General features: G+C 47.0%; 1 long non-coding RNA gene across 3 annotated transcripts in view; it reads left to right on the top strand.

Annotated features, from left to right (window-relative positions):
• The first annotated feature begins 986 nt into the window (after positions 1 to 986).
• The window catches only part of LOC109552673 (uncharacterized), a 41,837-nt gene continuing 23,631 nt past the window's right edge, over positions 987 to 19,192 (top strand). For 2 of the 3 annotated variants that reach the window (XR_012326260.1, XR_002179573.3), the window contains exons 1-2: positions 987 to 1,662; positions 8,365 to 8,474. This is a non-coding gene — a long non-coding RNA (uncharacterized lncRNA). The remainder of the gene's footprint in view (positions 1,663 to 8,364; positions 8,475 to 19,192) is intronic. The other variant, XR_012326259.1, reaches the window with a different exon arrangement.

The raw sequence follows: 19,192 nt of genomic DNA, 5'->3' as shown, positions 1-19,192 counted from the left end.
GGTCTTCCAACTCCTAGAAAAATCTTCCCTTTCTAGCTTTCTTTTCATTTCCTCTCCTCACACCCACTTCTCAATAGAATTTAGCAGCTGAAAGGTAATCAGGTCTTCCTCAATTAATTTGCTACCTCCTTTCCAGAACTCTTTCCTTCCCACAATAGCAACAGCCAAGAAGCAACTTCTCCTGACCCTTCCTTCCCAAAAACAAACTACATAAGCTCCACCCATCACCTGCCAAGGTTAGAAATGTTCCAACGCTGCAAATATATAAACCACCGAAAAACAAAAACAAAAGTCCTACTCTTCAAAGGTCACAAACTAACATGAACACTCTTAGCCAACCTTTCATTCTACATACCTCTCCTCTTCCATCCAGGCTCCCAACTAACCCTTAACTCCAACTCCACCCGTTCTGCCCCACTTCATGGTCCCTTCCCCTTTATCCTCAGCGACCTCGCCCCGGGTCCCCTTCACCTTGCACCCCAGGGTGCAGGTGGGAAGCCCAATTTCGCCTAGAGGGACCTTAGAAGGCCCCCACTACAGCTGCTCTGCTCCGTGGGAGGGTCCACCCCAGCCTACACTGCGGGCACCACTCCCCTAGGCACCCTTCCCCAGCATCCCCCCCCCGGCGGCCCCACCCCTCCAGCTCGCTTCCCCCTCTGCCGACCTCCTCCTCCAACTTGCCCCCTAGTCCCCGCCCCAGCCCAGCCCTCTCCCCCGCAACAAGCTGGACTCTCGAGAGCCAGTTCCCACCCTCCTATCAGCCTCTGCCCCCAAGCCTCACTCCCCGCCCTGGGGGTTAGCCCAGGGCCTCCCCGATGGGCTGCAGGAGCCTCGGCTAGTGTGTGTGTGGTGGGGGGGCAGGGGAAGGCGAAGGGCCGCTCGGGAGTCTGCTGGAAGCGTTAGAGGCGGCCGCGCCCCGCTGCCCCATCCTGGGCCCACCCGCAGCCCCCAACGACCTCGCCTGATGGCTCCCACGGTACCTGTGGTGGAAGCTGCAGCGGCGGCGGCCGCTCTCCCCACTCTTCACACAGACAATATGGCGGCGGCGGAGCAGGAGACACACGGCTCGGCCGCCAGCCGCAGGGACCAGAGCGAGGCTGCAGCCGCCGCTGCCGGAAGCGGAAACCCCCCTCCGACCGGGAGGCGGGGCGGGACCGCTTCCGACTCCTCCCCCAGCGGAATCTCGCAGAGTGCGGTGCCATGCTGGGATGTGTCATTGTATCCCTAGGAGTTCAGTTCCGGACTGGGGCGCAAAATGGAACAAGTTCTCAACGTAAAGCATAATAAGGAGACTTGCAGTAATTAAGCGCATTTTATTTCAGTACCTGTACGAACTTACGAGAGAGAGAACACGAACCTCCCACTAAGTGTATAATTGGTTTGACCCAAGGTAAGATGGCGGTCCCTAGGTTTCCCGCACTTCACCCAGCTGGCGAGTTCTACCAGTCGGCAAGCCGGCCCGCCTTATTTGGAAAGAAGCATGCGCGACCTTCAGAGCTGGAGAGCGAAGCGTTTTGGGAGTTGAAGTCTGCTGCTCAGGCCCCTCGTCTAGGGTTGGGGTTCCAGCAGCACGTTTTTTTCTGCTCAGACTTCGAGTTCCGGAACAAGTGAACGAAAGTTGGACCCCGGGAGTGGTGTGGCGCAGCAGTCGAGGAAGTGACGGTACTAGCCCTCTAGAGACTGAGACCCAATTCATGCCTCTTACAGGAGCACTTTGCAGAGCCGCCCATCTAGAATAAACTGTTTTCCCCCTTCGATCTGCCTCCCTCCACCCCGCTTGCCTGGGCAACGGCTCCAGGGCAGCTATAGGGAAGTTTCTGTCTTGCAAAACTGATCATGACGTCCTCTTGGTTAAAACCTCCCAAGTCTTTCCTTTGTGCACCAAAGATAGCCCAAGCTCTTCTCTTGACATCCAAGTTCCTGCATAATTTGGACACTTCCTTCGCCCCCAAGCCGCCTCTTCTGCCCCTCTCATTTCAGTTTCATGATGCTCCCACCCACTAAAACTGCAGACTATTCTTGGAACTTGTCAGCCTCCCTCTCTTTGCACTGGCAGTTACATCTGTTACTGTCACCTCCTGGACTGGCTAACTTCTGTATGTCCATCGGGCTAATCCTTTCCTCTCGGGATCTTCCGTACCTTTAGTTCCCTCAGACCTAGGCACCATCCCTCAGCAACCTGACTGGTCCCTAGCCTGCCTGTTCCATCAGACTGTGAGCCCCCAGTGGACAGGGCTGAGTCTGATGATCACCCTGTTCCCTGCAGGCCCTGCTAAAAGCTTGTGTGTGTGTTACCGAGAGGAATTAAAGTGTTAGCCTCACCTCTGGTAGGGCAGAGGTGTGAGGTCTGGAACAAGTGTTAGAAGGTTGGGTTATTTTGGTACCTGCTTTTATCCCTGAGCTGCCTCAGAATAGCAGCTACCCAGGATGGGCCTCCCCACCCTCTCCAGCCCTCCTTTTCACAGTTCATCAGCTGACTGGCACCTCTGCTCCTAAAGAGACAATCTCCTCCCCTGTAGGATGAGGTGGTGGCAGCTGCAGACATATAGTGATGGACTCAGGGAGGTGGCCATGACCTTTTCTGAGCCTCATCTGTCAGACATGTCTGTGGCATTTGACCCCAATGGGCTGAGAGTACACAGAAATGGCTCTCTGGGTGCCCATAGGCTGGTTATTTCTCCATTATGGGTCTTGGTTTCCCCACTTGTGGACTGAGAAGGTTAGACAAGATGATTTCAAGGTTTCTGTGAGGCCGTCTTCCAGGAAATGAGGCCTTCACTTAGCTTTTGGATAATGTCTTTTCAGCTCTTATGGCTCCTTTTCCCCTATCCTTATTCACATTTATTCAATTCACAGCTGTTGATCACTTGCCATGAGCCAGACAGTGTGCTAGATGCTGGGGATGTGGCATGAGCAAGACAGATAACAGTTTCTCATGAAATTCACCTAAAGTGATAAACAAATAATGCACAGATAAAAAAATGAATAAGTACTGTGAAGGAAAAATATAAGTAGCTGTGAAAAAGCATGAAAGAGGGGAGAACTTTAGCTTGAGTGGTTCAGAAGGTCCCTCTGAGAAAAAACAGTAAGAACAAAGGTCCTGAGGCAGGAAAGAGCTTGATAAGTTTGAGGAAGGAGGCCATGGGGGGCTGAAGCACTGTGAGTGAAGGGAAGAAGGGTAGGAAATATGGTGGGAGAGGTGGCCAGGGCATTCAGGCCATGATTAGGAGTCTGGAATTTCATCTGAAAAGAGTGAATGATCTTTCCTATGATCTTGGCCCCTCCTACAGCCTCAGTTCTTCATTCTTCTACCCAATTCCATCCTCCATCCCTGACATCGTTCAGAGGGCTCACCCAGGCACAGACATACAACCCTTCGCACTTTGTAGGACACAGTTGAGACCCAGCCCCTGCCTTTTCTCAGGCTAGCCTGGTATAGGTCTCTGGTTCCAAAAAGCTATCAGTCTCCAGTGTTCATTAGTTACGGAGCCTCCAAAGACCAGCTCAGTTATCTTTAATACTAACTTCCTGACCCCCATAGCACAACTCTCATGCTAGACTTCCTTCAAACAACAATAACAACAGCCACAACCACAGTTAAGATGTTCACAGTACTTGTCCTGTGCCACACATTGAATGCTCATCATCTCATTTAATCCTCACGTCAGCCGGATGAGGTAGGAACTAAAAGTATCCCACTGTACAGACCAGGAAACTGAGGCTCAGTCAGATCACAGGACATGCCCAAGGTCACATACAAGAGATGGAGCTTGCATTCCAACCAGGGCCATAGGCACTACGTAAGAAGAGCCTCAGCATATCAGCTTTCTATTGTTGCTCAACAAATCACCCCAAAACAGAGTGGTTTAAAATGACAATAAATTTTTGGTTATGTTTGTGTGGATTGGCAACTTGGACATGTCTCAGCTGAGACAGCTCTTTTCTGCTGTACATGGTCTTGCCCAGGCTTACTTCTGTATTTGCAGTCAGTTAGCAAGTCGGCAAGCTCACTGGTCCTATATGGCCTCATTCACAGGTCTGGCAGGTGGCTGGGCCTGCTGGCTTGAGTGCCTAGGTTCTTCTCCATGTGGCTTCTTCAACAAGCTAGCTCAGGCTTCCTCATGATGGCATCTGAAAGGAAAAGAACGAAAGCAGCAAGGCCTCTTGAGGCCTAGGCTCGGAAGAGCTGTAGCATCACTTTCACTGCATTTTATTGATCAAAGCCTGTCACATGGCCAGCTCAGATTCAAGGAGACTAGAAATAGACTCCATCTCTTGATGGAAAAAACATCAAAGTCATATTGCAAAGAGTCGTGTGGGGGTGGGGGGATCATTGTGGCCATCTTTGTAAACAACATAGTACACTAAGTGACCATGGGTACAGAACTGGTTAAGTAAGTTATGGTACAGCTAAACGTGGTGCTATTAACAGGGAGAGCACTTAGTATGTGTCAGACACTATACAAGATGCTTTACGTGTGTTAACTCATTTAATCCTCACAATAGCCCTATGTGACAGTTACATGTTTATCCCCATCTACAGATTAAGCACACCAAGTCTCAGAGAGGTTAAACCATGTGTGCAAAGTCACACAGCTAGTAAGTGGCAAAGCTGTTAAAAGTGATGAGGATCATTTAATTTCTGGACATGGAAAGCTGGCCTTGCCATACTATTATGTGAGAAAAAGCAAGAGACAAAACAAAAGTTTGGCGAGAACACATTTTAAAAACACACTTAAAAATGGGTATATGTAAATGTATTATATAGTTTTAGACAAAGTTCAGGAAGGATTTACCACAAACTTTTTTTTTTAATATTTATTTATTTGGCTGCATCAGATCTTCGTTGCGGCGTGTGGGATCTTTAGTTGCGACACGTGAACTCTTAGTTGTGGCATGTGGGAATCTAGTTCCTTGACCAGGGATCGAACCTGGGAGTATGGAGTCTCAGCCACTGGACCACCAGTGAAGGCCCCACAAACTCTTAATGGAGCTTATCTCAGGAGACAGGAAGAGAAGAGAACTTTAAACACTTCTGTCTGCCCTGTGTGAATTTTTTGTTTGATTTTTTCTTTTTGCAACACACATGAATTTTTATTTCAACACTGAACAAAGAAAAAAGCATTTTTAAAATGTTCTTCAACTTGTCTCTCACTTCTGTCTATTTGGTTTTTACATTTACTGTTTTTTTTTGTGTGTTTTTCATTTTGACACTACCCCAGCCCAGCCCCTTTTCAATTCTGGCCTGAAGTTTTGTGACTACTGTAGGGGCCCCCTCCTTTCTCCCCCTCCCATGTGCTCTGCACACTGCTACTGGAGGAAAGTTTATTAACCACCATGTACCTTTCTTGCTCAAGAGTTTTCAGTGGCATTGCATCACCTTCAGAGAAAGTCCAAACCTCTTGGCCTTGTGTATATGGCATGTGTAAAGTTGACTCCAACTTGGTTGGATTCCAGCTCTGTCATTTACTAGCAGTATAATCTTGGAGAAGTTATTGTATTTGACCTCTCTGAGCCTTAGTTTCCTTACCTGTTAAGAAAAACAGAGAGGGAGAGAGAGAAAAAGAAAGAGAAAGAAAAAAGAAAGGGGAGAGGATATTGATACTGAATATAGTTCCCTGTGCTATACAGTAAATCCCTGTTGTTTATCTATTTTATATGTGGTAGTGTGCATCTGTTAATCCCATACTCCTAATTTATCCCTCCCCACTTCTCCTTTGATAACCATAAGTTTATTTTCTATGTCTGTGGATCTGTTTCTGTTTTGTAAATAAGTTCATATGTTTTATTTTTTAGTTTCCACATACAAGTGATATCATATAATATTTATCTTTCTCTAACTTACTTCAGTTAGTATGATAATCTCTAGATCCATTCATGTTGCTTCAGATGGCAATATTTCATTCTTTTATGGCGGAGTAATATTCCATTGTGTGTGTGTGTGTGTGTGTGTGTGTATACACACACACACACACACACACACACATACTATTTACAATAGCCAAGAAATGGAAGCAGCCTAAGTGTTAGGCTGCCTAAGTGTTAGGCTGCTTCCATTTCTTGGCTATTGTAAATAGTGCCACTGTGAACATTAGGGTGCAGCATGACCTATCTTGCAGCAAATTAGATTACTATTCAATGACTCAGTCTCTCCTGCAGTCAGGACTGATTGATACTCCCTACTCTGTTGATATTAGATACAGCCACGTGATTTGCTTTGGCCAGTGGAACGTGGATGAAAGTGACAGTGTGCAAGTTCAGCCGAGGCCTTAAGAGATCTCTCATGTTTTCAGTTGCCCCCTTGGAATTTCCACCTCTGCCTTAAGGATGGGGCTGTCATTAGTGCATTCCATCTTTTGAAACAGAGTTCCTATCGAAGTTGCCATAGCAAAGTCTGGGATAAAAATAGTTTTGTAGTTTAGTGTTTAGTTTGTATTATTATTATTATTATTTTGGCCAGCTGCACCACATGGCTTGCAGGATCTTAGTTCCCCAACCAGGGATCGAACCTGGGCCCCTGGCAGTGAGAGCGCAGAGTCCAAACCACTGGACTGCCAGGGAATTCCCTGTATTAAATTTTAAATTGTATTTTTTTTCATGAACTCTATCTCTTTTGAATGTCAGGAAGCTAAAGAGGAATAGAGTGCTCTGTGTCAATTTAGGGAAGCAATAGCTTCCATCCAAATCCCCAACATCAAACAGTCTGGTCCAGAAGAATGAGGGACACATGGAGTAGCCAAACCCAGCAGAACCCAGGCAAGATCAGCCAAACCCCAAATGGTTTGGGGGAGGGACAGGGAGAAATCAATATTTGCTGCTGTAAGGCACAGACATTTGGGGTGGTTTGTTATGTAACATTATTATTATGATACACCCATCTCATAGGGTCTTTGTTGGGATTAAATAAGTGATACGGTAAAGCCCTTAAAAATATGCTGGGGGCTTCCCTGGTGGCGCAGTGGTTGGGAGTCCGCCTGCCAGTGCGGGGGACGCGGGTTCGTGCCCCGGGCCGGGGGGATCCCACATGCCGCGGAGCGGCTGGGCCCGTGAGCCATGGCCCCTGAGCCTGTGTCCGGAGCCTGTGCTCTGCGGTGGGGGAGGCCGCAGCAGTGGGAGACCCGCGTACCGCAAAAAAAAAAAAAAAAAAAAATGCTGACATAGAGCAAGGGTACAATCAATGTGAGTGATTATTATTGGGGGTGCAACTGTGAACAAAACAGTCCCTGTTCTCACAGGTCTCATGTTTTGTGGAGAGATGTGTCAGATGGTGTCACATCTGACATGTGGAGAGTTGTTATGCTTTGTCAGATGGTGATGAGCGCTGTGGAGGAAGATGAAGCAGGGAAGGGAGAAGGGGATGCTGTGGTGTAAATTCAAATAGGTGGTCAATGAAAGCCTTGCTGGGAAGGTGATTCTTGAAGAAACACCTGGAAGAGGTGAGGCAGGGAGTCATGAGGGTATATGGGAGAAGATTGTTCCTAGTAGAGGGTGGGCAAAGACCGTAAAGTGGACTCATGCCTGGTGGGTTTAAGGAACAGCCAGTAGATAGGGTAGCTGAGCTGAATATGACATCAGGGAGATTCCCCTGGGACTAGTTCATGTACAGTTTGTGGGTCATTGTAAGGACTTTGGCTTCTGCTATGAGTGAGGTCGGCCGTATTGGAGGGTTTTGACCAGAAAGAGGACAGGACCTGCTTTGCATTTTTACAGGATCTCTGTAACTGCTGGGTGTAGAATAAATGGAATATAAATGAGGGCTGAAGCAGGAAGACCAGGTAAGAGGCTACCGCCACAATACAGACAAAAGATGGTGATGGTTTGAACCAAGGTTAGACTTTGGGGTTATTTTGAAAGTAAAGCCAAAGGGACAGATTGAGTATGGAGTGTTTGAGAAAGAAAGGAATCGAGAATGACTCCGAGGTTGTTGCCCAGAAGAATGAAAGAAGGAATTTGCCATTCACTGAGATGAGGAAGGCTATAGGAGGAGAACTTTGTTTCAGGGGAAAGGAGGGGAGAATTACCAGTTCCATTTGGAACTTGTTAAATTTGAGGCACCTATCAGACTTCCAAGTGGAGTTGCCTAGTTAGAAGTTGCGTGTATGAATCTGAGCCCAAGCTGGAGTTGTAATTTTGGGAGTTGTTATGGACTGAATTGTGTCTCCCCAAAATTTATATGTTGAAACTCTAATCCCTCAATATGACTGTGTTTGGAGATAGGGCCTATAAGGAGGTAATTAAGATTAAATGAGGTCACAAGGGTGGGACCTTAATCCGATAATCCTTATAAGAAGAGGAAGAGACATCTGAGTGCCCCCCATCTCTTTCTTTTTCCCTGTGTGTATGTGTGTGTGTGTATTTGTACAGAAGAAAGGACATGTGAGGACACACGAAGAAGGTGGCAAACCAGGAAGAGAATTCTCACCAGAAACCAACCCTGCTGGCACCTTTATCTTGGACTTTCAACCTCCAGAACTGTGAGAAATAAAAAATACATTTCTGTTTTTAAGCCACCCAGTCTGTCGTATCTTGTTATGGCAGAGTAGATTAATACAAGAGTCATCACTGTGGAAATGGTTTCTAAAGCCATGAGTCTGGGTGAGATCTCCAACAGAGTGAGCATAGACAAAGAAGAGGGCAGGACAAAGGACTGAGACCCCGGCCCCCAACGTTAAGAGACAAGGAAGTGGCCTGGGAACCAAGGAAGGAAAACATTTCAAGGGGGGAGAATTGCTGACCTATGTCAAGTGCTGCTGAGAGGTAAGGGAAGATGAGATGAGGACCAAGAACTGATTCAGCCAAGTGGAGGGCATTGTTACTTTGACAGGAAAGAGTTTAGGTAGAATGATGGGAGCAAAAGCCTGATTGGAGTGGGATTAAGAGAGAGTATATAAAGATTAAGATATAAATACATACATACACACATAAGGGGAAAGGAAAGCTCTTAACAGTAAAAGGACAACTAATAAATACAGAAAAAGAGGAATTAGAAATTTACCATTTGGCAGCCACCCTAGTAATAATTGTTTCAGGAGAGAATCATTAATGGATGCTGCAATAGTGGATTAAAGTTTGACAAGAAACAGGATCTCTGCATAGTCTTAGAGTATCTCCTCACAAGATACTTATTAATTACAAAGAGTAAAATAGTAACTTTACAGTGGAGAAACCCAGCAGACACCAACCACATCAACCAAGTGATGAAGTGAGCATTGCCAGTAATGGGGCAAATTGACCTCATGCCCCGCCTCATGTGATGCACTGAGGGGATCATAGCATCCTTTCAGTGGTGTTTCTGCCAAAAATGTATAACTGATTCATGAGGAAACATTAGACAAACCCAAATTGAGGGATGTTTCTGCGGAATGACTGGCTTGTACTCTTCAGAAATGTTGAGCTCATGAAAGAAAGAAAGACTAAGGAGCAGTTTTAGATTAAGGAGACTAAAGAGATACAAGAACTAGAATGTGATGTGAGATCCTGGACCAGGAAAAAATTTTCACTTAACTGTAGAGGATATTAGTGGGACAACTGGTGAAATTTGATTAAGGTCTGTAGATTAGATAATTGTATCAATGTAAAAATTATGATCTTGATTATTGTAAGAGAATGTCCTTGCTTTTAGGAAATACACACTTGTTTTTATGGGTAAAGGGAATCATGTCTGCAACTTACTGTAAAAGAGTTCAGGAAAAGGAGGAAGAGAGAGAGAGAATGATACAGCAAAGGTGGTAAAATCTGGGTGACTGGTATTTGGTTATTCTTTGTACTATTTATGTACCTGTTCTGTAATGGAAGGAGAGACATGGAGGCAGTGGTATGGACAATTTTTGAGGAGTTTTGCTGTGGGGCTGAGGATGGGGTGGTAGGTGGAGAGCAAACTGGGGTCAAGAGAAGTTACTCAAATGCAGAAATACTAGCATGTTTTTATGTTGATGAGAATGATTCAGTAGATTGGAAATGATGATGATGATGCAAGAGGGAGAAGAGAGTGGCTAGAAGGGAGGAAGATGGTGGGATCTGTACACAGTGGAGGGTTGACCATGGCTTGGAGCACAGGTAGTTGGTCCCTGGTCACAGAAGAGAAGGCAGAGTATTTATAAGTGGGTACCAACGAGGGTAGGCAGGTAGCTGTGTAGTGGAAGTTTGTGGAAGTATTTTCTAATTGCTACAGTTTTCCCTGTGGAATAGGAAGCAGGGTCCTCAGCTAAGAATGAGAACGGAGGAGAAGGTGATAGAGGTTTGAGGAGAAAAGAGGAAGGAATTGCCTGAGGAGAATTAATGGACAGGGAACTCTAGCGTAATTGTCAGGCAGAGCTGAAGACCTCATTGAGACTAGCCATCATGTACGTAAAGTCAGACGAGCCCACGTGGTGGTGTGTTGATCCCTAGCCACATTCTACTGCAGGAGAACAAGCACAGAGGGACAGAGGGTGTCAACTGGTGGGTGTTTAGCCAGAGAGGGGCAGGGCCATCTCGGGTGTGCAGTGCATGGGATTGATGCTGCCCTGTGGCTTTACTCAGCAAGAAAACAAAGGAGGACACAAGGGAAAAGGTGATAGGCTCAACGGATCAGAGCTCCCAGTAGGGCCGAAGAGTCGTTGGCATTGGGGTACTGGATAGAGTGAGCTAGAAAGATAGGAGGCAACTGTCATTGAGCTGGCTGCTAGAAATTGAGATAAATGAAGGGGTGCAGGTAACGAATGTGACACATTGCCTTCCCTGGGCCACCATGGTAGAAAAGCCACCTGTTGGCGCTTCCAGCCGACAGCCAGCCATTGAGCCTTCAGATAAGCATGGCCCCTGCCAACATCTGACTGCAACCAAGCAAGAGCTGTCCAGCTGATCCTTTCAAACTCCTGATTCACACGATAGTGAGGAAAAAATGGTTGTTTAAGCCACTAAAGATTGGAGTGGTTGTGATTCAGCAATAGTAACCAAATAGAACTGCTGGGTCCACTGGAGTGTCAAGGGCCTATTAAGTTCTAATGCCCTAAGGCATGGGTTTTCTGTAATCAAGTAACTTCTCCTCTGGTAGTTGGGGACACCAAGGTTCAGAGAGGTTTAGTGACTTGCCCAAACTTGCACAGCTAGTGAGCAGTGAGTTGGGCTCTGAGCCCAGGCATTGCGGCTCAGAGCTTGTTCTCTCACTAACCCAGCATACATACTGTCCCCAGCGCACAGCATGGCATCTGGCACACGTAGGCTCATGCTGAACAGCAGACTGAGCTGTGCCTGGGATTTCCTCTGCCTTCCATCCCCAGATTCTCTCTCCTCCCCCACATTCTTCTTCTAGTTGTCCTGGGTGTCTTAGTCCACATGGAGGAGGAGATGGGCAACCCTATCTTTGGGTGGCCATTCATGCCTGCACTCTGCCATTCAGCAGGTTTTCCCAAGCGCCAACTCTGGGCAGACACTTCTACGTTCTCAGTACACAAGGGAAACAAGTCAGTGTCCTTGGCCTGGTGGACCTAAGTCAAGCGGGGAGAAGATAACCAGATAAATCTACCATCACAAACTGGGCTTATTGCTAGGCTATGAGTGAGTGGTGTATGAACATGCATAGCAGGAAAAGCTGTCTTAGGTTAGGGAGGGAGGAAGAGTTTGCCCAGTGAAGGCAGGGAGGGGGCCGTGACTGGGCTGACCAAGGAGGAGGAGCAGCTTGGCCGCAGATCCTAAGAGAGGATCATGCTGTTGCATTAAAGGCATGTGGAGGAGGCCAATGGGACCTGAACGTACATGAGGCGGGTGGGAGAGTGGAGGGAACATAGGGAGAAATGAGATGAGGGAGGTGGGCAGAGGCATTTGGCTTAAGAACAATAGGGAGCCATGGAAGGTTTAAGCAAGGGGGTGACTTTATATGATTTTTCACTCATAAAAGATCTCCTTGGCTTCTAGGTGGGGAGCAAGGAGGAGGGGAGCAGGGGGTGGGCTGTGTGAGAAGTGATGGTGTCATAGACTTGAGTAGAAGCAGTAGGGGAGACGGAGAGGAATGGATTGATTTGGGCTGTGTTTTGGAGCTGGAGTCCAGCACAGGGAAACGGAGGTCCGGTGCTTCCACAGACAGCCCCCCAGCTCTCCCAGCCCATTGGGGGCTTTCAGATACTTTTACCTTGTGGGAATCACATGTGGGTGGTTGGATTGGGGAATGGGTGCCTAGGGCAGGTGACCCTGACCTTTGCCTGGTGACCTGTGAGTCTTGAATTGGGCTTTGGAGGAGCCATGGGGACCTTACGGGGCAATGGAGTGTGTCCTTAGAGGACAATCCCATCATCCCTCATTTCACACTGGGTAGGTCACTTCCCCTCTATGAGCCATAGTTTCCACATTGGTAACATGGAAAGGGACAGTACCTACCACACTTTGGTGACATTACCCCCATTTTACAGGTGAGACCACTAATCCTCAGAGAGGGGGAGCGACTGTCCAGGGTCACACATGAGTAAGTGACACAGAACCCAGGTCGTAACCTGTTCTCTTGACCTCTCTGCTGCCCCATGTGCCTCCACCCTTTCCTGGGGCCTTAAGGCCTGAGGATGGTTAGCTCGCACAACATGGTCTTTCCAGGAGACCAAGGAAATCCACTGCTGGATGCTGGGGGTTAGAAGCATGGGTTTGGATTCAGTTTCCAGTCCCACTCAGGGACCTTATTCTGCTTGAACCTCAGTTTCTCCCTCTGTAAAATGGGGTAAAACTACACACTGTGTAGCACCTGGTAGGGGAACTGCAGATGTAATGATTCATACATGCAAGTCGCTTTCCTAGCACAGTACCTTTTGAGGGGCCGGCATTCCTCAGTGCTTTGCTGCTGCCATGATTGTCATGCAGTATAACAGTGGGTTGAATTCGGAACCCAGTGTTCCTTTTAACCATAATTATAACGCTTCTTTTCTTTTCTAAAATGAAATTCACAACTAACATAACCTATTGACACACATATTTTTAAACATAAATAATACCTTAATTGTAATATAAAAGAAAGTAAAATGAAAGTAATTCAGAATAAATCAACATATAAATGTTTGGGCACAATAATGTCACAAAGTACAGTCAGTCCTCCATATCCAAGGATTTAACCAACCTCGGACTGAAAATATTAGAAAAAAGATTTTTTTTTTCAGAAAGTCCTAAAAAGCAAAACATGAATTTGCCACATACTGGCAACTATTTACGTGGCATTTACATTGTATTAGGTATTATAAGTAATCTAGAGATGATTTAAAGTATATGGGAGGATGTGCGTATGTTATATGCAAATACTACATTGTTTTATATAAGGGACTTGAGCATCCGCGGATTTTGGTATCTGCGGGAAGTCCTGGAATCAATCCCCCTCGAATACCAAGGGACGACTGTAGTCGGAAAGGCATGGACGACTGTAGTCGGGAAGGCAGCCCACTGTGAAACTGTGGGCTGCATCAGGAGTTCTGACAACTCAAACCCACAACTGCATGGCCATGGTGGTCCAAAATGTGAGTGGTTCTAGGAAAGTTTTGAACCAAGCACAGCCTGGTCTGTTCCCAACTAATGTGGTGGTTGCTTTCCTGGCAGATTCACTGTATATTAAAACCAAGCAAATACTATGCTGGAAAAGGCAAAATTATAGACAATAAAAAGATCAGTGGTTGCCAGGGATTTGGGGGGGAGGATGAATAGATGGCGCACAGGGCATTTTTAGGGCAATGCAACCCTTCTGTGTGATACTGTCATGGTGGATACAAGACATTGTGCATTTGTCAAAATCCACAGAACCTTGTAACACAAAGAGTGAATCTTTTTTGTTTGTTTGTTTGTTTGTTTTTTCGTGGTACGCGGGCCTCTCACTCTTGTGGCCTCTCCCGTTGCGGAGCCCAGGCTCCGGATGCGCAGGCTCAGCGGCCATGGCTCACGGGCGCAGCCGCTCCACGGCATGTGGGATCTTCCCAGACCGGGGCACGAACCCGTGTCCCCTGCATCGGCAGGCGGACTCTCAACCACTGTGCCACCAGGGAAGCCCAAAGAGTGAATCTTAATGTAAGCTATGGACTTTGGTCAAAAATGATGTATCAGCATCAGTTCATCAGTTGTAACAAATGTATCACACTAATGCAAGGTGTTAATAATAGAAGAAACTGGGTGTGTTGGGGAGAGGAAGTATAAAGGTACTTAGTATAATTTCTGCTTAAATTTTCTGTAAACCTAAAACTAAAACAAAGCCCATTAAAAATTAACAAAACAAAATAAGCCCCCCCAAATTCCCTGGCAGTCCAGTGGTTAGGACTCCGCACGCTTTCTCTGCTGAGGGCCCAGGTTCAGTCCCTGGTTGGGGAACTAAGGTCCCACAAGCTGCGCATTGCAGCCAAAACCACCCCCCCAAAACAAAAACACAACACACACACAAGCCCCCGCACATTGTGTTTGCTGTGAAATAGAATTTGGTCCCAGGCTCAGATCATTAAAAACAAGGTTTTCACCTACGTTAATTAACAAAGGGACATTTGAATACCACGTACAACTTGGGATCTGTTGCAGGATGTCTGCACTCCTGCTCCCCTCCTGCTCTATGCTCGGGGCACCCCCAATCACTGGGGGCTGCCCAGTGCTCCTGGAAGTGCTGCCCTACTTGGGATTTTGGCACTGGACCCGTGCCCTCTGTCCCTTGACCTTGAAGAACATTCTTTAGAACTCACAGCCCCCTGCTTGCCGAGTTTGGGTGATGGAGGCATCGTGGCCAGATTGAAAAGTCTCCCTAGCCTCAGGAACCCCAAGGTGTCACCATGAACACAGATCACTCCTCAGCTTCCAGAACTCCTACTTCGAATATGGATCCCAGCCCCTTAACTCATTGTGTGAGGTTGAATGAGTCATATCACTTTACTGAGCCTCAGTCTCCCCATTGGTCGGAAAGAGAGTGATAACACCTGCCTCACAGAGTATATTCATTTGTTCAGTAAATATCTACAGAGCACCTACTGTTTGTATTGGGGCTATAACAGTGAACAGAACAAACATCCCTTCCTTATTGGAACTCATGGTCTCATAAGGAGGATAGACAAAAATCAAATAAATGTATAAGATAATGTCGAGGAGGAGGAAAAAGAAGACAGGGTCATAGAAAGAGAGAAGGGCCAGAGCTCCTTGGTGAGTATAGTCACAGAAGGCTTCCTGAAGGAGGTGGCATTTGAACAGAGATCTGACTGAAGTGAAGGAGTGAGCCTTGCAAGTCTGAGGGGAGAGCTTTCCAGGCAGAGGGAACAGCAAATACCAAAGCCCTGAGGTGAGAATATGCTTGGTGTGTTTGAGAAGCAGCAAGGAAGCAAGCTGGCAGGGAATGCATGAGTGAGAGGGGAGAGGAAATGAGGACAGGAAGATAGGGAGAGAGCCGACTGCAAGGAATCTGGGTTTTATCCCAAGTGTAGCAGGGAGAAAACTTGAAGTTATTCACTGAGGAAGCCCTCCTACGTTGTGTGTCCTTGCATATGAGAAAAGTGGGCAGGAACACACTGAAGCCACCCTCCTGTCCATGACCCTGTCTGTGTCCCTTTGGTGGAAAGTGTCCTTCCTCTTCCCGTGCGCTGATGCTGCAAGTGGCGGCCAGGTTGTAGTTCCCATAAAATAACACAGGGTGGCGACCCTGGGTCATGTTTCTAAATGGTAGGTTATTGATTCCAGAGCGGTGGTTCCCAAACTTGGACATCATCAGAATCACCTGGAGGGCTTGTTGAAACCCAGATTGCTGGGTCCCACTCTCAGAGTGTTTGATCTGTAGGTTTGGGGTGGGTCCCAAGAGTCTGTGTTTCTAACAAGTTCCAGGTGGTGCTGATGCTGCTGGTTCAGGGACCTCACTGTCAAAGCCCCTGGTTGGAGGCCTGAGGTGGTAGCTAGGACGGCAGCCCTTGTTTGAGGTGGGGTGGGAATTCCCTGGCGGTCCAGTTGTTAGGACTTCGCGCTTTAACCGCGAGGGCACAGGTTCAATCCCTGATTGGGGAACTAAGATCCTACAAGCCATGGGGCACGGCAAAAAAAAAAAAAAAAAAAGAAAAGAAAAGAGGTGGGGTATCAGAGATGTCTGACCAAAACACTCCAGTGCCTTCTCATCATATTTAGAATTAAATCTAGTTCTCTGACCAGGTCCCTCTCCACCCCCATCATGATTCAGGTCCTGGTTTCTTTCCTTACCTCATCTCCTGCCTCTCTCTCTCTCCCTTCCTTCCTTCCTTCCTCTTTCTTTCTTTCTCTTTCTTTCTTTCTTTCTTTCTTTTTCTCTCTCTCTCTCTCCCTCCCTCCCTCCCTCCCTCTCCGTCCTTTCTTCCTTCCTTTCTTTCTTTCTTTCTTTCTTTCTTTCTTTCTTTCTTTCTTTCTTTCTTTCACAAGCTGTTTATTCTTCATATTATAAAACTGCTTTCAGGGCCACATTACAGTAACATGCACTTGGACAAGAGAAAGAAGCTATCACTTGGTACAGACAGAATAGGAGCTTTCAGACAACCAGGAGAGCAATGGAGAGCTGTCCCCTTTCGAGGTGGTAACAGAAAGTAGAAATTCTGTTTCAAAGGTCAGCACTGCAAATACAAAGCACAAAATTGGTCTGTCATCTCCTGCTGCTTCTTAAACAGTGGCCACACTGTTTTGCTCAGTTCCTTGAAGCTAGTTCCTGCATCAGGGCCTTTGCACGTGCTGTACCTCCCACCTGGGATGCCTTTCCCACAGCCTGTTCTTTGGTTGGCATCCTTTCATTCCTCATGCCTCAACTTGAATGTCACCATTCAGAGAGCTTTTCTTCTGCTGGCGAGGAAGCTGTTGGCCCTGCTGCTGTTCATCCCTGTTCTTTTCCTTTTGAGTGCTTGTGGTGATTTGTAATTGTTTAGCCCAGTGGTCCCCAACCTTTTTGGCACCAGGGACCGGTTTTGTGGAAGGCAGTTTTTCCACGGACGGGGTGGGGAGGGATGGTTCAGGCGGTAATGCGAGCGATGGGGAGTGATGGGGAGCAGCAGATGAAGCTTCGCTGACCTCCTGCTGTGCAGCCCCGGTCCTAACAGACCACAGACCAGTAATGGTCTGCGGCCCGGGGGTTGGGGACCCCTGGTTTAGCCTCTATCTTGGTTAATTTTCTCCTGTCTAGATTCTAGGCCCTTGAAGGCAGGGACTGGATCTCTCTTGCCTTCTGCCTTATCCCAAGTACCCAGGACAGTAGGCCCCCAGGAAATAGTTGTTGAATAAATAAAACCAAAGACTTTTCCAGACTCTACCAGAGAGCCAGTGGGTGAGTGGGGACTCCATGTAAAGGATACTTATGGATTGTGTGATGTTCAGCATCGCCTCACCCTAGTCCCAACCCTGACATTCAGAGTGTTCTGGAAGGAAATAAAGATGAGTAAGATGATGTTTGTAAATAGCTTACAGCCTTGTGAGTGTTCCTAGCTCACTGTCTACCTCATTTAGTTAGCGTAGGGGCTGCTGGGAGGGACTCCCTCAGAGTTCTGGGTTTGGTGGGCAGAGACACTGCACAAATAATAAATTTATAAATCCTTTCTACCTCTATTACTGTATTGCACCCTCAGGTTAAAAAAAAGTATCCCAAACTTGGCAATAAAGCAAAAAGAGAGCTGCATGTCCTTTCAGAAATATGCTGGAGCATTGTCCAACAGGCCCACCCAAGGGTTATCTAACTCTCTAGGGAAATAGATCTTTATTTGACTTGTCATTTACTTACTTGTTAGGGCCCAAATGCAGGGAAGTTATGTAATCACTTGTAGATTTATCTTGCAAATGATTTTTGTCCAGTAAAAAAGATCACCCCGAAGGTTACAGTTCTTTTGCCAGTTTCACTCTGCAGTCATATTTCAGCATTTTGTCTTTCATTGATTATAAACATTTCAGACTCTCTTATCCTCTTTGAACCAGCTTCTCTGTCCTGCTGGTTAAATGCTAATGAATTACATATAATTTTGGCACATGCTTACTTTTTATTTCTATGAGAGCTATGTTTTAACTTTTAAAAAATTAAGCTTTTGGGACCAGCACCATCTTTATGAGAGGCACTGATCATCCCTGTTTTCCAGATGGGTCTAGTGAGGCTCAGAGAGGTAGAGTATTTGTCTCCACGAGCAAAAGTGGTGAAGCTGGGACTTGACCTTAGGTCAGCCTGACCTCAGAGCTCCCGGTCCTTCAGCGATGCCACACTCATGTGTCCAGTGCTGTTCTGGGCACTTTATAAACTCTTCAAATTTAATTCTCACAACTCAGCAAATAACATGTTACTATGTCCATTTAAGAGATGAGGAAACTGAGGACTAGGGTTGGGAAAGAAGTCACCCAATGTCACTGAACTCTTTGAAGGCCAACGTCAAGCCTTCTGGAGTCAGACAGACCTGAGTTTCAACTCTGGCTCATGCCCTCTCTAGAAATGTGACCTCAGGCAAGTTGCTCACCTAACTTCTCTGAGCCACAGTGCAAGATGGGAAGAAGAGCCCCTTCCGTGTGGTGGCTGTTGGTAATGTTTGCAAACAAATCTAGGCCCAGGGCCCCCAGGCTCTCAGTGACACCAGCTTCTCTCGTTCTGGAATCAGGAGGGAAAAAGCAGTTGATCTGGTGTTGGCCGTTCCCAGGCTGACTGGCATCAGAAAGATCCTGGAAGGACAGGCCAGTGCCTGGGGAAAACTGGAGGGAGGAGTTGCTGAGCAGGAGTGTTGGGGGAGCTCAAAGGAGTCCTCAAGGAGCTCAGGTGGGCACAGGTGTGGACCACTGGGCAGGGACTCCAGTCAGTCTGCTGGGGACAGCGATAGAGCCTGGGCTTTAGAGTCAAGCAGCCTGAAGCTCTCTGGGCTCTAGCTTCCAGATCTGTAAAATGGAATAATAATGACTCTTCCCTGTTTTGGATTATTGTGAGGCCTCTGGGGACAGTGGGCTTAGCTGGAGGGGTGCTATTCTAGAATGTTCCCTAGAACCTTAACCCTGTATAAAGGAGACAGACCCTTGACTGTGGCCTTTCTGAAACCTGAGGAGGTTATTGATCATGTACTGATAAGGATAATGACAGTAGAGAACATCTGAGATAGATTAGGGGCCAGTGGAAGGTTCTTCCTCATATTTTGGGTCCGTTGGGTCAGAAACATGGCACAAATACGCAGCCAAGGGTCGTTTAGGGCTTTGCAGTTTACAAAGCCCTTCCACGCTGTGGCATTGCACCCTTGTGTTAAGACAAACTCTCTGTGTC

Source organism: Tursiops truncatus, chromosome 15 (genome assembly GCF_011762595.2).
Source record: "Tursiops truncatus isolate mTurTru1 chromosome 15, mTurTru1.mat.Y, whole genome shotgun sequence".
Lineage (NCBI taxonomy): Eukaryota > Metazoa > Chordata > Mammalia > Artiodactyla > Delphinidae > Tursiops > Tursiops truncatus.
This window is presented reverse-complemented; position numbering and strand designations above follow the sequence as displayed.